We start from the raw sequence: 25,003 nt of genomic DNA, 5'->3' as shown, positions 1-25,003 counted from the left end.
TTTTAATTTTGGATGAATGTGATCATTTATCATTATTAATTATTGTCAAAGATTGTTATACTTATCAATAAATAAAAAAAATAAATTAATTAAGAACTGTAAAAATATTTAAATATAAACATATCATATTTTTAATATCATATGATAGATGATAACGGAAATTCACAAAAACCTTTTCAAAATAAATTAAAATCTGTAGTTAGTTTAGTAATGTCTTATCGTATGCTCGGTTAATCTCGTTTCGACACGAGTCGATTAAGTGTGCATAAAGTTTTATTAGGAATCGTTAATTGTAATGATTCTATAGTTGATAATAAGAATGGAGTATAGTAGAACATCTCTTGTACGGATTTGATATATCCGAAACTCGGATTATCCGTAACGATTTCTCTTCGTTTCCTTTAGCGATTGAGTTTTTCTTTTGTTTTCGATAAACTGATAAGAGATTATATAATGTAATGAATTTTGTATTACGTAAATTTAGTGCGTGAATTTTTTTAATTTTAAATTCAAATCCCATCACATCACATTTACCCTTTGTTGTAAACCCGTAACATACTGCTTTATTGTACAATATCATTCAATAATATTCAACTTATTCCTGGAGCAGACCCGTAATCTAGGACTATATTTCAAAAATGTTACAATTTAAGACAACTGATTCTATTACACACTTATAGAACAAATAGTCCAAACTTCTAGTCATTTCAAAAAGCTAATATCACTAGAATAAGGCCAATTCCGACTTATGGAGTTGAGCTTCAGGAATCCACTAAATCATATAATTTCTCTCCTTAAACCCTTAATGAACCTTAATTAGTCAAAAATTATCCATAATGAGCTTACGATGTTCCATATGTTGCCGATTTGTCGTACGTTGTACAACAGTTAATGCAACACATAATGCATTGGTATCTCAAACTTGAGTTCGTTTTTGATGATAAGGATTCCAAAGAGGCCTCCCAGTATTCTTCTGTTGTATATCTCATAGGTTTCAAAACTAGTAATTTAGCTCATTATTTTTTTTTATCTCATATTTTACCACTTTTTTAAAATTTATTGTAAATCAAAAAAGTGTATTATGTAATGTTCTTTTGTGAAAGAAGACATGTCAGGTAAAAGGAATCGAGTAGCACTCTCTATTAACAATTTTTTTTTTCTATATTTCATTTATAAATAAATAAATATCCATACAATGTTGTAATGATATATGAAATTTAAAACTCGATTCGAAATAGCTCTTTATTAATCTATTCCGGATTAATGGGGTATAGGAGATCCCATTAACCACTCTACTCCAAATATTTTTAGAGAATTTTTCTTACTGATACAGAAGGGTACGGCCCTAACATAGAAGTACAGTACAGTACTTTCGACTGAATTATATTTCCATTTTGGTTTATTTTCAATAATTAATGTTTGTAATCAACTAAAAAAAAAATTAATCCCACTTGAGAATTTGAAGAAAAAGAATCGGAAAAAAAATTCCGTCCCTATTTGTGGCTTTCTTTCCAAAATCATTCTAAGGATTTTTGTAAATTCGTCACCAGTCTCAGTTCACCCCATAATGATCCTTGAAACTAGTCAAAATTTGGCCTGTGCCTGCAAAAACTACTCTAGGAAAATACCATAAATAACTTCAATGTTGTATACATCAACTGCTTATGTATTATTTACTGGTTCAAAATGTACAAGTTATATTTAACTCAGTAACTTCCAATCTGTAGGGTACGGCCTTATTAAGCCTACATAAAGGCTTAACCCAACTTGACGGATCCATAAATCATCAAAAGCCCTTAAAATGATGCCTATACCACCAGCCATTGTGTTTTGACAAACATCTACTGCGTCGCTAGCAAGGAACAACTTAAAATTCCCGAAGCGAGATTTAGCCAACAGATTCCGCCTATTTACGACCAAGTTCCTCTTTGCATGAACATGGAAGCTGGTTATCTGTTGGATTATTCAAGAAGTATCAGAAGGTCATGAAACCTCCTTAGGGTGTAATGACCTTTCGAAATATACTGCTTATACATTTGTCTAATCATGTAGAATTCTCTATCAAGAATAGAAGAGAATATGGGAGATATAAAATTATAAGATGGAACTAGGAGGAAAAAAAAAATTGAAAAATCAGATGCGGTGAGCGAATTACACAAATTTCACTTACCACTCTATTTATAACTCAGGTTTTGTGTATATTGGTGCACCCGAGTTGAAGTTATCGACCTGTTTATGTTTTTCGTAAAGAAACCTAACCTAGTGATCCGCGCACCGCACCAGATGTTATTTTTTTCTGCATTTAAGCCCTGATAAACTATTTAAATGAGGATAAGTCCTAACTGATATTAAATATTACCTCATTGTACATTGTTATACTGATTTTCTCAAAATCATTTTCGTTTTTGAGAAAATCGAAAAAAATATGAAAAATTTATTGTTTAAAGTCGCACTTCTGGTCGGTTGATTTAATCGTAAAAAAATATGTCAAATGCATATATCAGCCTTAAATTTTTAATTTAAATTTCGTACGATTTTTTGTTTTTTAGCTAGGCTGATCACATACGCACACAAAGCATTTAGCTAGAATTTCTTAATTGGGCTCAGGAGAGTTCTAAATGTGTTTCGTCGATAACTAAAAACCAATATATAGTAAGGGAAACAAATAAAAAATTAATTTTTTCCAAAAAGAAAATAACGCACACCTGTTGATACCATTAACAAAAGATGATAAGGCCAAAAAATAAAAAAAAATCGTGAACCAATGAACATAAACTACTTCTACAGGACCGAATAATAATAAATTTTGGTCTTGAAATGCAGTTTTACTAATTGTAATATATATGTTGGAAGAATGTTTAGTACAAAATCAGAAAGGCACGCTGGACCAGAAAACCAGTTATCCTTCTTTTCAAGGTCATGGAACAGCAATTCAACATTATCCTGTTATTTATTATTTTTTATTTTCACATAATTCCTGCTCCCCTTCCAGCTCCAGCAACTTCTTATCCTGTAGCAGCCCTGAGCAGCCATACTAGATTTTGTATTATTAATATTTGATACAGTAAAGTAGTTTGAGGATATTTAGTATTAGTTGTTTTTTTCTTTAATATATTATTTTTATAACCTATTTTTTTGTTTTAACTTTACTACAACTATTGCTATTTTAATTTAATTTAATATATGTCTACATTTTCATTTATTCCTAACTTCGTTTCATTATTACCTTTTTTTTTATGTGTGCTCACTAGAAGTTTTAAACAAAAGTAAAAAAAATTAAATTAAACATTATTATTAAATATATATATGTATATAATATATTTAATTAAATAAAAAATAACACTGCATTGTATTATAAATATTGTATTTTTTTTAATAATCTTATATTACCAATTATAATATATACAAAATCCTTTATAAAATCCCAACGCTCCTTACTTTGTCACAAATAAAATCATCTAGAATTAAAAGACCTTAATGTTCCATATGTAACCGAAAAACCCCGAATCTGACATCAATCTTTCCATTGAAAATTCCTTAACCATCTAAACCTAATAATTTCTAATATTGCTTCTTCTTCTATTCCTGACAATCTTCTCTGCAGCCTGAAAAGAAGATGGCCTCGAGAACTTCTAACGTAGAAACTTTATTTGAGTGCTACCAATTGGTAGTTTCTCTACAAGGTGGTTTCATACCATTATAATCTAACATCTAATTTACTAGATGTATTTTTATTTAAACACGGTAGCAAATATCAATAAATAAATAAAAAAAGAAAATCTAATAATACTGATAAGTATGCTGTATATGAAAGCAACAATATATTCTGGGAACATTGTTCATTAAATAAAGAATTTATCTTTTTATTTCATGTAGATAGGAAAGCATTGGAAAATATACAGAAATAAATTTAATATAAATTTAAAATTTAAATTTTTCTATTCTATTGTCTGTGGATCGCCTCTGAAGTTGGAAGTATCCCTTGGGCACATCCAGCCTCTGTATAGTGGGGGAAAAACACTTCGATATGCTCGATTGATCCATAATTGCTATGGGAAAACACTGATGCTATGTTATCTTCCTTGTATATAACTTTCCTCTTAATTTCATTACATATCAGGAACAAAACTCAATACCCTTCAAATATTTAGAAACCTAAAGGAACTAATTTTTTTTTAATTAGAAAAATGAGATATAATAATTGATTATTTTATTATTTCATAAAAATTAAGGTTCAGAGTTTACCTCTAAGGAAATGAAGAAATTGGTACTCATATTTCAATACCAAGTAGGCACCCAAATCAAAATATATGCTTCAAATTAAATTAATAAATTCCGAGCATTTATAGGTTTACATTTTAGCAATAGAAGCTATTATATAGATATTATCAAAATATACTTAAACTAAAAAACTAATACTTATTTACAAATGGATGATATAAAAAGCCTCAAAATTTGGATAAATTGTTCTTATTTAACTTTTAGAAATATATTTTAATTATTATATTAATATTTATAATTATTGAGGAATTGCTGTCTACGCTTCAACTTATTATAGACATTAGCAACTCGCGAATGTGACGCAGATCCAGCATCAAACGGTCAATGACATTTTGTTTGTGACGCAGTAGCGCTTTCTACGGACTGAATTAAGTAAAAAACGATGCAAATTATTACAGAATATATTATTATTAATTATATTCGTAAATAACAAATAATAGCCGAAACTACACAAAAATAACAACAAATTCGGACCACCCATTCAAAAGATTGTTAATAATGTTCTGAGAAAGTTATTCCAAAACACTTATTTCACCCTCTCGCATAACTTATGGTCGAGATATGAGATACTATTATTATTGTCGAGATATGAAACTGCATGAAAATCGACCACCATTTTGAAAAATATGATTGATAATTACAAGCTCCGAAGATCATTTTTGGGTGCCTAATCTAAAAAAAACATTAAGACATGTATTTTCGGCGAAAAAATACGGAACCACGTGGCTATTAAATTTTTTTACTCTATCCTATATTTGAATTTACAAATTTTAAAACATAAAACTTAAATTTTGAAGTTGGGTAAATTAGTTTATTAGATTTTTTTCTCTCTTGGTCTACTCAATGAAAATAAAAGCCAATAACAATGAGAATATCGACTATTAATTTTAACAATCTCTATATCTCAAAAACGACAATGCACTTTTTGAATATTGAAATTATGAATGATGGTTTTCCTTATGTTGCATATACGAAATAAAATTGCATTTAAAATTTGTTTAGAATCTAAAAAAAATTATATCTAGATTACATATAGATTATAGATACATAGATAAAAGTGTACATAGAAAATTATACATCTATCTAAACATTATATAGCCGTTCATTTAAAAGATAATGACTGAGAAATATATATATATATATATATATATATATATATACTACGTAAATTATATTTTTGTTATTTTCTCACAATGATTGATCAATGTATCTCATAACTAAAATCACTATAAAGTTGGAATTGTTAATGATGGTCTCCTTATGCTCTAGATGAGTTAAAAAACAAACAAATCAGTGGTTTAAAACAATAGTTTTTACAAAAAAAAAAGATTTCTTAAAAAAAATAATAATAAAATAAAATAATTTTTCGAAAACTATACATCTTTTGGAAGATTATAGCTAATCATTTGAAATTTTATATTAAAGTATCTTAGAAAAAACACTTAAATCGGACCAGTATTTGAAAAAATTTGTAATTTAGATTCATTTATATTATCTACTATTAAGCTATTATGCCTAAATCAATTTACCACAGTGTTGTGATTAGTTAAATATAGTAGAGTTTTTTAAAAATATATTTCATAAATCAATATATTTTAGCAAATATCATGAAAACTACTGTTCCTACGAAGCTAAAGGTCATAAACTACTTTGTAGTACATTAAACTAGCTTTAATTTGAGTGCTAATAGACATTTATATGTCCAATAGTTTTTGCAATATTGATATTTCAAAATAAATTCACTAGCTACTAATCTTTAAGCACATTTTTATGAAATGTTGCTTTTTAAAAAGATATATCTCGAGAACTATTGGACGTAAATAGCTCTATTAGGGCTTACATTTTAGCAAATTTACTCTACTTTAAATGATGCCCTCTTAGATTTTCTATTGTTGTAGGTAGTTGTAAAGATATAGAGCTCTGAATAAAAAAATAATTTTTAACGATTTGAACCAACCGCCGTTTTTTATTCCCCCTACCTATACTTGGCAGACTCATCAATTTTGACAAGTAATTATACCTAGTTTTCAATTAAGAAATCAAAAATTGGGGTGAAATAACCGCCTTTTTTCTCCTCTTGGGCTCTTTGTACTATTGGAACCGCAATCTTTCTCTTGGGTTCATAAGCAACTAACTACACCGTAAAGAAACCAGTATGTACAAAATAAATGTAAATTATATCGCCTATTTATAGTGAAATGTTTTTTTGGCCTTGAAACTGTCAATAGCATCTTTAGTTACAGATCTAGTCGTTACATCGCCCCATGCCTCAACTTTCTCTCAGACATACTCTATACTGTTAAGTGCTGGCGACCACAATGATACCTAATTTACGACTGAACTACGTGATACCCGAACAGAACCTTAGTATCATTCTTTTCTTAAGAACAGAAATCGGAATTTTACGGAATAAAAAAGTCCAAAACACACACTAAAATAATAATATGCAGCAAAAGCAAAGAATGTGTCTAGATATGGAACTATATTTCATAAAATGTTTATGCATTACAGGAAAAACCATATTACTAACATATCTTAATAAAAAAATAATACTTTTTTTATTTTTATACTATTACCAGTATAATAGAAATAATAATTTTATAATGTAATAAATAATAAGTTGCTAAGGAAAGAGAAAAAATACAGAAGAAAATTCATTGTTATTTTTAAAAAAAAGTACTTATAATTAATAACTACATAATAAAAATCAATCTGAATAATTTTTTCTAAGAAAAAAAAAAATAGTAAAATCCAAGTGACTTCAGAAATTTCCAAATAAAGTACAATTGTTGAGTAAATTCATTTTTAAACAATTTTAGGCAAAATAATTTTAAAAAATTTTTCAAACCAAAGTTAGATAAAATGTTAAAATTGAAAGCGAATCTAATACAAACAAGTCTATTTTAAGAATTTTTTGTCTTTCAACTCTATAAATTAAAAAAAAAAAAAAATTAAATATGGTATATTTTTGCTTTTATTTTAACTTTTTTTATAACAATTTAATTGCCCACTCTATGAACAGCTGGAATGTTCCTTACAATTTTAAAAAATGAAAAAAAAAATAAAATAAGTTTCTACTAGAACCTGCGACTTTTAATGAAAATTCCAAATTTTTGTTCCCAAAAGGCACTAACCATATAAAAATCTGTTTTCATTCTTAGTTAAACTTTTTCAACAATTAAATTTTATCTTCTATGAATATTCTTTATAATTTAAAAAAAAAACTGAAAAAAAGTGAACGGGTTTCCCCTAGATTCTTAGCAAAATCTTGAATGATAATTAAAAAATTAAAAAGCATTTGCTCTATGAAAAGAGTTTTTAAAAATAAAATTGCATATTTTGGTTTTTAGCTCAACGTTTTAGACAATTTAATTGTCTTTCCTATGAATCTTGAATGTTCTTCAATTTTTGAAAAACCGAAAAAAAGTTAACCTGAGCAAAATCTTGAGTGCTAATTTTATTAGAGTTTTTTTTACTTGGTCGATTGCAAATGTTCAACATTGAAAATAATGAACAGAAATAAATAAAATATATATATGAATGAAATGGAATTATAAAAAACAAATGGCTCATGAGCTTAACACGAATAAGCATGGAGGGAACTGTTAATATATCACTGACAAATGATAGCTAAAGACACAACCATAGATCGTTGCTCGAACTTCAACTAAGTATAGCAATTACTAAAACAGTTTACAGAACTTTGTTTTAAGCGTTCTGTAGAAGTGCTTTATAACTTCATAAGTAACCGACTTATGCAATAATTGAGAGTTAAATCAGAGATAATTCTGCAATGCGTCAAAAAGTTAATGAACCACGTAACCTAAACCATTAAATCACTGTTAAGTCTATTTGAGTCAAAATATGTATTTAAAAAAACATTCGTTCCTTCATTTTTTAAACAGAAAGAAAAAATTACGAAGTAATTTTTTGTCCAAGATGTATTAAAATGTGATATAAAAAGTTATTTTTTAAATTATTTAAAACGCCTTGCTATAATGGCATATAATATGTAGTAATATGAACCGCTATAACCCATGAAGGATTCAATACTTTTCAAGTACTGTTTTTTGAACAATGGTTGTGTAAGGAGGTGATTCGTTCAAGATCACGCTCAACCACGAAGTTTTCCCCAATTAAGAATAGTGGATTTAATTAAATATATTTGTAATCAAAATCAAAATGAACTAGAACCAAAAAATTCTGGGATGTATTTTACAAAAAAATTAAAAAAAAAATTAACAGAAGGACACGTACTTAAAAGTGCATTAGTCAATTGGTATATTGTTTAAACATGACGTGTCTTAAGCCAATTACTATCTTTAACACGTAACAAGGTTTGGCATTAGACTAAACATACTTTTAACTGATTTTTATTCAGAAATTCTAAAATTTATAAAACAAATTGGTTAATTTCACGTAAAATGATTTGAAAAAAAGGTTTTTAAACGAATTTTTAATAATCAGTCGATTTTAATAATTTATTTTTTCTTTACAATTATTGTTTTCCTAAAAAGAAATTTACTTTATTTTTTTATAGGTAGTCAAAATTGGAAGGGAAACTATCCAAAATAAATCGTATTTTCATAAATTATTTTTCTGTCTCTAATTATTGTCTTGTCATATTGAATATTGTTTAATAAAAAAATACAATAATCATAAATCTGAAATTTTTTATCAGATTTATATTGTTTTAAAATGCCTTCAAATTCCTCTCGTATCCAATTCTTACAATCCAAAAACCTTCGTAAAATCCACAATACTCCTTACTTTGCCAAATAAAATCATACATAAAGACCTTAATATTCCCTATGTAACCGATCTAGCCCGAACCAGATATCACTCCTTCCATTATAAACTCTCTAACCACCCAACCCCACTAGTTTCTAACCTTGCATCTTCTTCCTTTTCTGATAGTCCAACGAGGCGCCTAAAAAGAAGATGACCACGAGACCTGCTAGTGTAAAAACGTCATTAGAGTCCTACCAACGGATAGTTATCTACACGCCTGTATCATTCAACTGAGATCAAATTTACTGAATGTATAGTTGTAAATTTCAATAAATATGTTTAAAAAAAATATATTTTTAGAATACAAAAAAAAGTTATAAAAAGTAATAGGAGAGATATATATTTTTTTATTTCTGTAATTTTCTCATTTCACCAAATATTATAGCAATCATAACGGAATATAATGAATAAATAAAACCTGTTATACAGACAGAAAAATTAAATTAAATGAATCAATAACACTTTTCATTTTCGAAGCACCAGAAAACGAATTTATTTCATTGTATTTTGTAATAATGATTTTTTTTTATTTTGTTCCGGAGTTCAAATAGATCAATTCAAACTGTACCAATACATAAGATGTTATGTAAATCATTAAGGTATGTAAACATATTAAGCATTTAAATGTAAAATCCTTAACAGGAAAATATTCGTGGTGTGTTCTATCTATACGTGATAGAGTTCAAATCCTTGAAAATGAGAAAACATATGCGTCGTTTTCCATCTTAAACCCATTATTTGTTTGTATATATATTTAGTTGATTGTGTAATTTAAAATATGAAGAAGATTGTCAGAGTAGCGGTCAAAAAGAAGAACAAAATAGTTTTCAAGTATTTATTGTCGGACGTTTCGCCCCACTTTGTAGGGCTTCATTAGGGTTGTTCAAGACGATTAAACAGACATACAAAAATAAACTACTCGCGCTAAAACAAGTACTTGAAGATTTAAAAGCACTTTTCGAAACTTTATTTGTTTTAATCATTAATTTTTAATTAGCAATCATGCCTGTTTAGCCTATCGTCTGGAACAGCCTTGAGGAAGCCCTACAAAGTGGGTCGAAACGTCGGACAATAAATATTATTATGCTTTATTTTCGATTTAACATTAATTAAAACAGAATTAAAGTTCAAAGAAAACAATATATGTTTTCAACTCTTTGCCCAAATTTTCACTATTGTTAGATTATCTCATATAATTCATATGAGTAACTATGAATAAGTGGAAAGAAATATATTTTTTATTCTTTTTTTTTATTGATAATATTGCTATTAATATTGTATTTATTATTATTCGCTTTTGAATGTTATTAACCATTTGTTTAATAGTTCAGTTTTTTTTCAAAATGTTTCAATTTACATTTGATTCTCCGAGAATTTTCCAGTTTTTTTATTCTATTATAAAATAAGTCAAATATGAGTAATTTTTTGAGTGTTTATTTATGTTTTTAACTTTTTTTATATTTTCAACATTCCCTAACTTCTACCTGAATAATTTTTTTATTATTATTGTATTTTTAGTTAGTTATATTTTATATTGTCTCTGTTTACTATCTTTGTATATTTGAAATGTACAATTTTTTTTTTTTTTAGTTAGTTATATTTTACTATTTTTTCTACTTTTTTTGTATACTAAGATTTTTCACTTTTCTTTTCTTTCCTAATTATTATTTTTTTTATTGGTTGTTTTCTTATCTTGAACTTTTTTTTTGTTATTTAACCATACCTAACACATCTGTATATCTCTAGCCTATAAAAGATGTGCCAGGAAACGTGCATCCTTGTTCTCTGTAGAATCTTGAACCAGCAAAACCTAAACACTGCCATCCGATCATCATCCTACAGCATTATCTTGAACTCAACTAGATTTCTTCCTCAAAAACATATTCATTCCTCAACAGGAGACTGACTTCATAATTATTAGAATCAGTCTCACTAAGAGCTTTAAGTGTAACAATATCAAAAAATCGTTCGGATCCTAGACTGGTAAACTTTACAATGCCCTAAAATCGTTCTTAAGTCATCGGAGTTCAATTGTCTGGGTTAGTGATAGAACATGGAGTACCACAAGGTGCAGTTCTGTCACCAATGTAATCAAAAGACTCCATATTTTTAAATGATATTGCTGTTTATAGTATCAGTATCTATTTTTCAAAAGCATTGCGCAAGGCTGAGAAAACCTGTACTTAAATAATGGAACAACTTCAGAAACGCAATACTAATGTTGAAGAAAGTTAAACTAATGGTATATATACTTTATTTCGAAGGAATAAAAAAAAAATGACTAACCATTTACAGATTAGGGGACAATAATAAATGGGTGGCTAGAAGTATAAGTACATGAGTACATGCCCAGGTACATTTAGTTCACTGAATGGTACCCGAAATTTCTGAGAGCAATAACAGAACAATGAACAAAAAAAAAATAAAATAAAAACTCACTGAATAGAAAGAATTTTCAGTTTGATGGCTCTATAATAATTCCCCTTTTATTATGCAGTTTAAATAAAATTAACAGTACTTCAGAGTGAACGATTTTAGTTCCCTTCTTTCTCTGAGGTGTAAGTATGAAATAGCTTCTCCATACTTTGATCTAGATAATGCAACATAATTTTTTTCCGTATGTATCTAAAATCAAATCCAATAAGCTCAATATATTGTTAACCGTCTATTGTAATTGCAAACGATACCTTGACGGGAAAGCTTCTTTTTAAATAAACGGGAAAGTATCCTTTTTAAAACGTATTTCAGATTGGTTGATGTTTGAGGTTACTGCTCTGTTCCTATATATCATAATGCTATGGAGACAAAACCTAAAGCCTTCTAAATAAACGAGGAATCTAACGCAAATAATAAAATAAATCAGACTTGAAGTTCCAGTAATTAGATCGTTCACAAAAAATAAATTTTTTAACTTTTTGTGTTAGTATAAGACCTACATATTATAAGACCAATACTTCTATATGGAGGATTATTACTGAAATGTTCTCACAGTTAAGACGCTATAAAAATTGCTAAATGGAATATTATATAAGACAGATTTATTGAAACTTAAGAAAGGTTTTATAACAAAACACCTCCGCCACCAACATATGGCGGAATCGTATTCTAAGATGAAACTGAATTAGAAAATATCCAAGAAATGGAAAAGCTACTAGAAGTGGTTTGGTGAGTGTATACAAAAACATATAATAAAAAATATATAACTTAAAATCTATAGTATTAGATGTTATGAAAGAATAATATATGCATATTATGAATGTTACAAAAAAATTACATAGGGGTTTGAAGAAAATAAATAATATAAAATATTGTTCTGACCATTGACATTCCATTGCTAATTGTTGATTCTATATACAATAATTGCGTGGAATGTTATTTATAATACTGACTCGCGTTCAACCAAAAACTTGAAGATTTAAAAGCACTTTTCGAAAATTTGTTTGTTTTAATCATTGATTTGTAATCAGCAATTATGGGTTATTTACGGAATACCACGTGAGTATCAGGTAAAAAACTCGTGTACTTATGAAGAAGGTTTCATACTTGACATGAAGTATTCCAGTAACGTTTAGGGACAACAGACCACCACTTTAAATTTTTCTAAAGTACGCCAGGAGGACTCCCGAATCCACAGGGTTCACTCACTTCTTCAGTAACAGAATATATAATGAGTGGCCACAGCCGGATTCGAGCCTGGGCGCGCCTTACTGAGCTATCCCACTCTCTAATCAAATATATAATACAACAATATGAAAAAGAAATATTGAGCAAGGTTCAAAGCTATGTACGTTTATGATGTACTTTCAGTTGTTTTCTGACGGATGAACTGCCAAGCCGGAACAAAAGCCGCAGAAATAAAATTCCACCGGAGAATTATTGGATCAACAAAAAGGGATCAGGTTAGAAACTGAAAGTGAGTTAGAACTAAGTTTTAAGATGAGGCAGATGTTCCAAGAAGGCCTCGAAGAGGTTCAAGGGTACCATTCAATGATCAAGAAGAAAAGTTAGGATAAGATACAAAAATAAATAAGAAATCTTGCCAAAAATAAAAACGTATGGCTACCCAGGATTCTGGGCTGGATGTCTTCCCAAGTTCCATCTTTCCATAGATAACCTAATCTCTGTAATCCTCAAGTGCTGAACTAACGATTACGACCCCGACCAAATTCCTGTTAAGATCATCAAACCTTATCTTCTCGTCATTCTTCTTGTCCTTCTGCACATTTAAAACTTCTCCCTTCAAAATTCCATTTTTGATCAATGCCTGGAAGAAAGTCTTAATCCAATGGTTTGACTTACAAATTAACTTCTCCTTCTTCAGTTTCCGATTTCCGGCCAATATCAATTATTTCTAATTTGTCCAAGCCACTTAAGAGATTGGTTCAATCCCAACTTAATAATTTACTCTAACAAAAACTCTCCTTAATCCTTTCCAATCGGTTTTCACTCGCAACATTCCACATATTCCGCTTTATTGAAAATTTCCCAAGACCTCCAATTGTATGCTAGTCCTTTTTGATTTTTAAAGCCTTGACTCAGTTAACCATAAGATCCTCCTCACTAAACTTCAAAACCTTTCCATATCAAATAGTGTACTAAAGTGGTTCTTTTCCTTCTTATCCCATCGTTTCCAATCAGTCAACATTCCCAACAAATCTCCATCCCCTCCTTCTTCTGACAAATGTTCTACAGGAGTCCTCACTTTCACCAACCCTTTTCTTCGTTTACATTAATGATCTCCCTGATTCCATTTGCCACTCACAATAACACTTACATGCTGGCGATCTCCAAATCAACCTATCCCTTCATCCCTCCGATATACTTGAGGCCATCCAAAAGATACAAAATGGTATAGATATCATTGGCGAAAAGGCGTTAAACAATAATTTCAGATTGAATGCTGTAAAGACTAGGTCTTTCTTATTGGATCCAAGTGTCTTCTTTATTCCCTCCTTTACTATCCCTTAAAAACCAACCGATACACATCTACACCACAATAAAAAAACCTTGGAGTCTCGTGTTCCCAAATCACACGCAAATCCATAACTGTACTTAAAAAATTTCTAGGATTCCGAGATTCCATCCCTCAGAATACCTGTCAGCTCCTAGTATTCTCTCTCGTCTTCCCCCACTTCGACTACGGTTCCTTGGTCTATGGAGGGCTATCTGCAGGTCTAGAGTAGAGACTGAAGAGACTCATGAACTGTTTTGTAAGATTTATCTTTGGGTTTCCAAGGCGCTCTCAAGTCTCCCGCTGGTATACCGAATTGAAGTGGCTCTACCCAACCTCCCAAAGGCAATATCTCCTTGGTGTTTTCCTATTCTAAGTCTTTAAAATAAAAAAAACTACCTATATCCTTGACCTCCACACTGTACGGTCATCCATTCATTCATTAAGCACCAGAACCCAACCGATTGATCTATATACGCCCACTCATACTTTAGCAAATCCTTCGTCATATGTGCTATCTGCTTCTGGAATTCTCTTCTCATCTCCATTCGCCAATTCCCATCCATTCTTTCCTTTAAACACCTATTCCTTCACTTAGAACATAGCCAAACCTCCGCATCAATGTGAACAATGTAAATAGGCATATATAGATTACTGTTATAAACTGTAATTAAACCTAGATCCTAATGTAAATTAATTTTGCATACTTAAACTTTATAAATGTTTGCCCCATAAATAACCATAATGTGTAAGCCATGTATTTATTCTTGGGGAAGACATTTGGGAGACATTTGTCGCAGAGTAAAATATTTTTTTCATTTCATCTCAAAAAAAAAAAAAAATCCGTCCGTCTGCCGTCAGTTTTTATCCGAGAACACATGACAGATATTTTTAGATTTGACATCAGTCACAGGTCACCCCAAGATATTCCTCAGAACACAAAAATACTATCCGCCATTTTGTTTTAAAATGGCCGCCGTTTGAATTTTTTTTTACCATATCTCTGAAGATAAGGTGAATATTAAGTGTTTTGGAATTATTATACCTAAGGGTACCAACAAAAATAAAATAATAAAAATGTCCAATTCAAATAATCATTTTTAAAATATTAAAACCATAAGAGGTATGTATAAGTCAATCGTTATGAATTATTATATAAATAATGAACCATTCTGTAATATTTTTTGTAGTTCAAAAACAATATTTGAAATTTGTTGACCTCTTATACGTCGAAATTCATCAGCACTATAAATAAAATTAAAAATCTAATAAGGAACGAAATATGTCCGATTTTTTTTTGTAATTTATTATTTAAATTTTATTTCAACTGACACATTTTATTTTTCTTTCATTGTAGTTATATTACTTCCAGACATATGTATTCTAAGGATGAAGTTGTATCAAAATTTCTCAAGGCCAGATTCACAGAAAAAGACAAGAATGTATTAATAACTTAAAAAATGATGATAACAAATTTTTTTTTACAGTTCCTTACAAAAATGAAATTGAAATTTCTTTTTTTTTCTTAAAACTTAACTAGAAGATATAATTTTTTTTTTAATTTAAAGAAATTGCTCATACAACGAGAGAGGTAGTAAAATTTGTATTGGGTATTTAATATGTGACAGTAACTTACATACATGACCTATATTTTTTTCTTAAAATTTAGAGATTTCTTTTCAAGAATCATATTGCTTATTTTTTCTTCTTCTACAAACCTACTCTGAAGGTGTCATTTGCGATTTTACAATTTTAAATAAAATGGTTAAACAAGGAATAGGATATGGTTTGAAGATTCAAACAAATTCTTAAGTTTCCAAACCTTTGGCAAGTCGCCAATTCAAGTATAATTATAAAAGAAAAAGATATGATCAAATAGATGTACACCGAAGAATCATTTATTTATTTAAACATATGAATTATTTACTGGCATTTGAAAGCTGGAGCCTTTGATCTTGAAATCTAATGACAGCACATGAATTATTTTTATTTTTAAAAAAATGGTCAGTTGATGAAGGACATGGGTAACATTGACTAAGTTTCTAAATTCTAATCTAAAATTACTCTTTTGGATAATTAATCAAAATATAAGACTCTTTCCTCCAGGTGCAGTTACATGAAACGCTGCTGTTAATTGCTATTTAAAAATGGAAAAAGTAGGGTCCTGAACCTTCACAATGCATAGCAATCCAGCACTATCACATCTGTAAATGACAGTAGGCGCTGATATCGCCCGATAGAGATTGTGCAATAGTCAGTCGAGATAAGACACTATCATAATGACAGTCATGGAGGAATGGCTTACCTTCAAAGAAGTTCTCTTTGATGTTACTGCTTAAACAGAACGGCATAGCTATCTTTGTGAATGAGATTTAGTCCATTTGATATGTGCGGGTTCGAAGAGCCCTTGCTTCAACTTGTGCTGGAGGTAGACTGGCGCACTGGGCAACTCCTCCGCGGCTCGGTATTGATCCGGGCTGGGCCCTTCAACGCAGGAGCATCCTCGCACACAAACCCTTTGGGTACAATTGTGAAATCCGAACTATGACGTTGGTACGCAGGTTCGATGACGTTATCTGGCTATCTCATCTCAAGTCATAGAATTGACCCGGTTACATAGTTACAGAAAAATGCTCATTTAAAACGGCTTTAATGGCATATATGACATTACGTACTTCTGCAATAGTCCTATGTATGAAATATACAAATATTTTTGCAATGCAACACCTGTTGAATGACATCTAGTTCCTTCGTTAACAGTAATCCTCCAAATCCAGTCAACCAACCTTCTTGTACAGTGAAAGAAATACTCTCGTAGTCTTACTCTAAAACGTTATTAGGAATTTAAGATGATTGCATTTCTTATTTTAGATAAATAATGTTTTTATAATAATAATTCTTTATTTATTCTGGGACGTCACTTCAGAATAACATAAAAGAAAACAAAAATTAGGCTTCAGTATCTTAGAGTGAAAAACAAATCTACAAACTCACAAAAATTTAAAAAAAATCGACATAATGATACCTAAACAAAAACGGGCAAATAATGTTAATGTACATGTTTACAAATTTTAAATGAATATTAATAAAATCCGTTAACATTAGGACAAAGATCCATTTACTAATTACGTTTGAACAAATCAAAATAATCTTAATGAATACAGAATGTGCGAAAAATAAAATCATCTCTCTATTTAAAAAGTTTGTTTGAAAAAAGAGAAAATCAATTTCTATGCTTTTGGAACAAGGTGGAAAGGAAGCGATGGAATAGGCGTATTAAAATATGGATTAAGCACTTAAAGGAGCGACGGAAAAAGATAGGAATGGAATTCTTCAGAGAAGATGATCTGATAAGGAAAGATCTGTCAAAAGCCGGAAGGGAAATAAATAGAGGATTTGTATTTAAGGAGCCGGAGAATGTAACTTGGTTGAGGAAAGATGCTAGGAAATACTTAATACGGTAGGAAGGAGGATAATGGCACCTTAACAGAAATTAGGGTTATGGGTGGTAGATCCCCAAGATGAATGCACAAACCAATTAATTAAACGATTTAGTTTTGCCTCGAAATCCCCAGGACAGTGCAATAGAAGTAAATTTGGGAGAATCCTGAGGAGTTGAGTAGGAGCCAGCGGTTTTCAAATGGTAATAAAGATCAAAATAAACAATACATCGTAATAAATACACTATCACTTCATATTAAGTGGGGTTCTACTTTCAGGTGCCAACGAAGCAGTTGCTGAATACGTCAGAGGAAATATGATACCTAGCGTATTGTTTGTATATTCAAAGTCAATAATTCCCTGTTAACTACATCAAACATCATTATTAGTTCAATCATTTTATCTGATAGGAGATAATACAATTTTGCTAAATTGATGAATAATCTGCTGACACCACTTGACTCTATCAATTGATAATAAATAACCAGGGGATATCTCTTGATGTGAAAACGTTGTGATCCAACGAGGTTTTGATTAATTTGTACAGTGATCCACAAAATTGAAGACTTCAGACCCCTAACTAACAATAAAAATAGCAGACAACCAAATAACACTGCCATGTTAATTATTCCTAGCACAAAATCTTAACTGAATTATAAAATTGCTGGTGGTTGACACTTGACTAAACTTCCAGTCCGACATCGTATCGACATCCATATATCAACGTAATCATATAGGATTATCGTGTTACATTCCTAGGAATTGGATATGAGCAATCAAGTAAATAAGTTTTTTTTCCTTCCTTATCGTTTATGGATATTAAATGTATAAATAAATAAAAAGATAAGAATACATCAATACATCTTCAAGATCGATTTATTGCATTCTATAAAACATTAATCGGCTAGACATGCTTAAGGGCTCTCATGAAAAAACCTCTTGGAAATTAACTTGATCATTGGCACATATTTGTACGTCTGCGAAGATAATCTAATTCAAGAGATTCGCCAGTAAGTGTTCTTTCATGTGATCGATCTATAGAGAAGATGGTAAATTTAAAATGAATAAATAACAATAATAAAAGAAAAGGAAGGAATCCTGAGAAATGTCACACGAAAGGAAGGAAGGAGATGAAAAAGATTTATAAGAGATACCCTTGTCAATGAACGATGGAATAAGAAAGGATAGTGTTAGTGTTAGTGAATTACGATAAGTTATGGAGTTTGGATAGAAGAATGTGATGATCAACAGTATCAAAAGCTTTGGAAAAAATCAAAAAGGATTAAGATTGACTATACGCAAACGAAAAAAAGAGTTTTGTTTAGTTTGGCGGTACCAAATTACTGTTCAATTTTGATGCACCAGTGTTTCGCCAATATTTTATTATTTGAAATCAATATTTATTGAAATTGAAAACATATAATCAAATATTAATTTAGATGCTTTAAAATAATTTTTTAAAAATTCAAAACCGTTACAGAAAATATGTTTATAACTTAAAAAATTATTCACACATTTGAGTACCACTATAATCAATTTGTGAATTTTTACATATTAAAAGAACGATTTGGGCATTGAATTGAGGAAGAAAATTTATGATAATACACCAATTAAATGATTCATAAAAAAGTAAATTTGAGTGATTCTCTCAAGTTGTGCAAAATAACGTCCCTTGAACGTTATGAGATCCGTTTATAAATTAGAGTCGGATTTTTTTAACCATTTAAGAATAAACACACCCACTTTTTTTTTCCAGTCATTTTTATTCGAAATATTCACCAATTTTCATGATGAAATTTGGATTCCAAATTTCCAAAAGTTAGTCCCCCATGTATCCTTCGACAAGAAATTCTTACTTTGAGTGTAATTAATACTAATATAAGGGATCTTATTATCATTTTTTATCATATGATTTTCTAAGCTTCTCAAGTAATGCTTCAATGGTAAGTAGCCTTTTTAGTTTACCAACGAATAGTCTCAAGCCCTCTGGACTTCGTGTTTTTGAATAGGCGCCACCACTCTTCATAGTACAACTTCCAACTTCAGGTTGGCGTCAAACTCTGAATAACATTTTCCGGTTATAATAGGGAGGTTATCAGAGTTTCGGTTCATTTGAGAATTCTAGGTGCAGAAGTCAGTTCTCGTCAATCAAAGGTGCCAATCCCTCACCAGCGTGAATTTTGATAAAGGTAAGAGAAACTAAATGATTCTTTTGCGTTAATTACTGGGTTTTCAAAAAGAGTAGTATAGTTACTCATATAGTATAAAAAGTAAAGTTACTCATTATTTTTTTTCTTAGAAAAGCACATAGAGTGGTAGGCACCTTTTAAAAAAAAAAAAAACGCCAATTCCTTACTTCATACATAGTGAAGGACTAATTAAACATTGAGGTACTAACTTTCAAGGTAATTTTTTTATGTATTTAAATGATAAATTCCAACAAATCCCATCAAATTACCTTTACACTTCGTCGTAAACCTACTGACTGCCCTAGTTTCATTTAATGATGTTACTCTTACCCCTGTCGAACAGACTACATTTGGACAAACGATTAACGTGGAATCCTCACACAAGACTGAAAAGACAGGAAACTGCACGTCGATTTCGAGAATTGCAAGACTGATCTACATGACTGTAATAAGGCCAATCTGGACATATGGAGTTGAGCATTGGGGCTCCGCTAAACCTTTGAATTCCTCTCGTATTCAATCCTTACAATCCAAAATCCTTCATAAAATCTTCAATGCTCCTTACTTAGTCACAAATAAAATCATACATAAAGACCTTAATGTTCCCTATTTAACCGATCTAGCCCGAACCAGATATCACTCCTTCCATTATAAACTCTCTAACCACTCAAACCCCCTAGTTTCTAATCTTGCATCCTCTTCCATTCCTGACAATCCTCCGAGGCGCCTGAAAAGAAGATGGCCACGAGACCAGCTAATGTAAAATGTCATTAGAGTACTACCAATCGGTAGTTTCTCTACACGCCTGTAAAACTCCAATTTAACTTAGATCAGATTTACTAAATGTATTATAATGTACAGTTATAAATAGCAATAAATAAATATTATTAAAAAAATGTATTTAAATGTTGCTTTTGAATTATGTTTTTGTTTATTGCAATTTTTATCAAGACCTTCAAGCATACAGCTAAAAAGACCATCAAATCCACGGTAGTTTGCGGTAGCATTCGCCCACCAGCTTATCAAATAAAGATGATGATGCCGGAGAGTTACAACCACAAACTTTCATAAAAAGACAAGCTTCAGCATTTTTCCACTTGCTTTTCCACAGTCTGGCTCTTATGTAGTTGCATAATTTAGGAAATGTGCAACAAAAAAAAAATTCTAAGATCGTGCTGTACCTTCTAAAGTTTAAGACTTAAACTTCTACTAACGGATTTATTATATGAGTAATAGCATGGTTAAAGGGGATCCACGAAAAAGAATTGGTTAAATGAACTAAATTTCAATTGATGAATTCTGAAATGCGAATTTCGCACGTAATAAAAAAAATAATCCATTTATAGAATTTTAAATGAAAAATAATTAATACAGTTACATCAAAATAGTCAAATAATATTCTGAATATTTATGAGAACATTTATTGCGATATTGATTGGTTTTAGTTCATAAATCCCATAACTTTTAAGCGGAACGAATCAAAAGGCACAAAACGGATGTGATAACTGTAAAAAAATATATAATAAAACATCAAGTGAACTTATTGTTCAAAATTTTATGTAAAATGAGCTAAATTTAAAATTTGCTCTGTTTAATTATTCAATTAGGAGAAAACGTAGATATAAAAAAAAAAACTAAAATTCCTATTAAACTGAAATTACATATCATGCCCTAAATATGTAATAAAAAACAATTCGTCTAGGATGTGACAGATATTTTTCGATATAATCGACTAACTGGGTGAAGAACTTTATAAAATCGATTTTACACATGTTTTTAATTTTCTTCAATCAAAAAGACGACTCTAACATTTTTAATTAAACTCACTATAACAAAGTAAATGATCTACTATTAAGTAGTCTGTTTTATCTTCATTCAAATAGTTTTACAGGGCTTAAATGCCGAATTTTCTTCTAAAGCACGTTTAATTTTGTTTATTTGAAATAATGAATTATTTCGTATAGTTAATAGTAATGATCAATGATTAAATATGAACTGTTAAAGAATTTGAGAATTAACTAAAGGAGAAAATGGAGAAATAGAGACTGGAAGATCGGAGACAGCCGATTGTAATCTTACTCTCCCGATTCCTTTATGTATAAACGGCTTTGTTTGATTTCATTAAATTGTAGTATTCTTGTCAGGAACAAAATTAATATTAGTTATTCGGACCACGAACGATCCTACGAGAAAAAGTTAAATAAAAATTATTTAAAAAGTGAAAATTGTGAAAAATTAAATCTAAATTAATTTCCAGTTATTTTAACTCAGGGGATATGAATTCTAATCTTATAATTTTAAATTATATATTAAATAATACTCTAATTTTAAAACTATAATACAAAATTACGTAAGATTACTATCCTTCCGCTTAATTTATCTCCCGTTTATCGTTTCTTTCTCTCAATTTTATTTTTTATTTATTTATTTTTTTCTTTCTATAATCTTAATTTTTAAATTGTTAATAAACTAAAATATTCATATTCCTTTGTATTATATAACTTTAAATATTTATTTCCTTAATTATTTTATTTTACTTATTCAATTACCTATATTTACATTTTATTTTCCACTTTTTTATAACTTTATTTTTATTAATTTCATTCTGTACAATTATTTACTATATGTCATTCTATTTATTTATTTTTTAATCATTAGTTGTTATCTTGTTTGTTGTTCTTAACCCTGATGAAGGCTAGAAATTCTGGCCGAAACGTTAGCACTATTAAATAAATACTTTCAGCTTATTTTTGTTATATTCTGACCACCCCCTAACTATCTTATCCTCGAAATAGTATCTATGAGGAGTAGACCAATACACTGATGCTAAGGTAGCATCGGGCATTTGTCCGGGCACGCACTCATTTCACCTTAATTTTACAAAAGTTCACATCAATCCCTCTTATTAATTAAGGTAATTACTAACTAACTTAATTAATTATTAATCAGTTAACTATTTTAACTAATTCTCACCAGCATTGTAACTCATTTTTATGTTGCAACCTCATCACAAATCACATTATTATCGACTTTAAAAATTTTTATCACTATATGCTAATACTGCATGAACAATTTGGAATAAACATCATAAAACTCTCCTGAGAAAATAGAAAGTATTCTGGAAATGAAGGAGATGATCAACAAAGGATTGTGTGATTGATGATTGGGTCGGGCAGTTTACTGAACTAAGAGCATTCTTCAACCATTCTTTGGGTCTTAGCCAAGGGTCGATACCGAAGTCCTTAAGGTCACTGACCGAAATATCAAGTATGCAAAGGTACCAAAGTATTTCAAGAAGAATATGATAATATGAGTCAAAAAAATATCTTGAACTATAAACAGCCAAGTACATAAGGACCTAAGTTTATCTCAAGTACAATAACATAATGCTCGTACTTCCTCGGTTCAAAAGTATTTTAAAAACGTATTAAAATTTTGAGCATGAATATATATTAAACATAAATAAAAATGTAACATAAAATAATTAATAATATATGAATATAATATAAGACAAAAATAATAATATTAATTAATTTGATTACGAATTTCGATTTTGTGATTCACGAAAAATCTAACGGATCTTAAAAGTATGATAACTATTGAACGATTTTTTTTTTTTAAGTACACGAAATATTTTTAAATTCCATTTATATATTTAAATATACGGAAGCTCCTTTGATGTATAGAGATACTTTGTTGTACTGTTGTATTATTGGCAGGAACAAAGTTTATATTTGTTACGCAAACCTCGAGAAATCTTAAAATAAGGTTTTTTATAGTGTTAAAGTCGTGTGATGCGGGAAATATTTTTTTAGTTATTATTTTGTTCTATACACTGAAAACATTATTTATACGCCCTATTCCTATCCCTTCAACTATCTAGGTCTCTCTTCCACTGGAAGCGAAACTGAGTGATTAATCTTTTGAGTGACAACGAGCGAGTTTAGGGCGACTCGTTTTTAAATTTTTTTTTTATCACTATAAATTCCAAGCTATTGATTTAAGAAACATCTACTACTAACCATTACAATCCACCCAGAAGACTATCGCGGCGCTGAATTCTTACTAGTCTCTTGACATGCTGTCTTGATCTCATTGTAAAATTTTCTATTTTGTTGAAATAAAAAAAAAATTATTTTCTCTTCGATGCTGGCATATTTCATCAAAGCTAAAAGAGATAAAAAACTCTTTTATGACTAAAATGAACATTTTAGCAAATAATTTATCAAAATTTTATAGAAAGGGGCTGCCTCCATATTGATTTATAACGCAAACGACAATTTTTAATGTGATTTTTTTTTAATATTTCATTTTACATTGTAAATTCAACTTTTCCTCTAAATCAGTACAGTGGTTTTGGTTTTAATAATAAATTCAATTGACACTTTGCGACAAATCCCATGAAAGGAGAACAAAGACATATTTGTTAAAATAAAAAAATACAACCAAGACTTATTTAATATGAATGTCTAAGGTCTCATTAAAATTCGTAATATCAAATTCTTGTAGGACCAACATAAACATATTTACAAATAATTTATTACAACTTAATACAATAGGCTTAATATAACTTATGAGGCTTTCTCCTTAGATATACAGACCCCTCACTTTAATGATTTATTTTTTAAACTTGAAGCTAATAGAATCTTTTTAAATAATTGTAATAGTCCATTTTATATTGTAAATACAATATGGATTTGCTTCTAAATCAGTACAGAGATTATGGTTAAAAAAAAAGGACAAGAACTGGAAGTGTTATGACAAACCACAAGAAGGTGAACACAATTTACATTTATTCATTAAAATAAAAAATAAATAAAATTAATGACTTATTGCATATGAATTTCAATGTTCTTTGATTTGTGAAAAAATGATTAGTGATCAAAGATAAAATATATCTCCCTGAACGGACATAAAAAAAATTACAAAACTACATCATTACATAAAAGAAATGATTATTTTGTATTCTATATATCAACACTGAAGAGCATTAAACACTCAGACAAGTATTTAGTGCAAGCGTTCAACTCAACATCTATTATTTCGTGAATTGATTGATAAGAAAACAAAAAAACATATATTGTTGTTGTGAGAGAGAAAGAGAGAGAGAGAGAGAGAGAGAGAGAGAGAGAGAGAGAGAGAGAGAGAGAGAGAGTGAGAGAGGAGGAAGGGAGGTGAGAGAGATAAGCCCAATTGCATGGTCTTTCGCATGCAATTAATGGCAACCTTGATATGTTTTTTCCTGTGGACCGTTCCAGTTCTGACCCTCGATGGTTCGAACCTGACCTCTAGATCAGATAAACTACAATTTTCAATTTAAAAAAAAAAAATCAAAAAAGAGAAAATCTCT

General features: G+C 29.6%; 1 protein-coding gene across 12 annotated transcripts in view; it reads right to left on the bottom strand.

Annotated features, from left to right (window-relative positions):
* The window catches only part of LOC106686615 (uncharacterized), a 220,772-nt gene that overhangs the window by 188,037 nt on the left and 7,732 nt on the right, over positions 1–25,003 (bottom strand). For 11 of the 12 annotated variants that reach the window (XM_067046908.1, XM_067046904.1, XM_067046913.1 and 8 more), the window contains exon 1: positions 16,329–16,477. The exons of the other annotated variant lie outside the window; for it this stretch is intronic. The gene's annotated coding sequence lies outside the window, so the exon portion shown is untranslated. Of the gene's footprint in view, positions 1–16,328; positions 16,478–25,003 lie in introns of those variants that run through there. 12 annotated transcript variants of the gene reach the window in all.

This window comes from Halyomorpha halys, unplaced genomic scaffold, assembly GCF_000696795.3.
Source record: "Halyomorpha halys isolate HHAL.00 unplaced genomic scaffold, Hhal_1.1 Scaffold36.1, whole genome shotgun sequence".
NCBI classification, from domain to species: Eukaryota; Metazoa; Arthropoda; class Insecta; order Hemiptera; family Pentatomidae; genus Halyomorpha; species Halyomorpha halys.
Note: the sequence above shows the minus strand (reverse complement) of the source record. Positions and strands in the feature narration are given on the sequence as shown.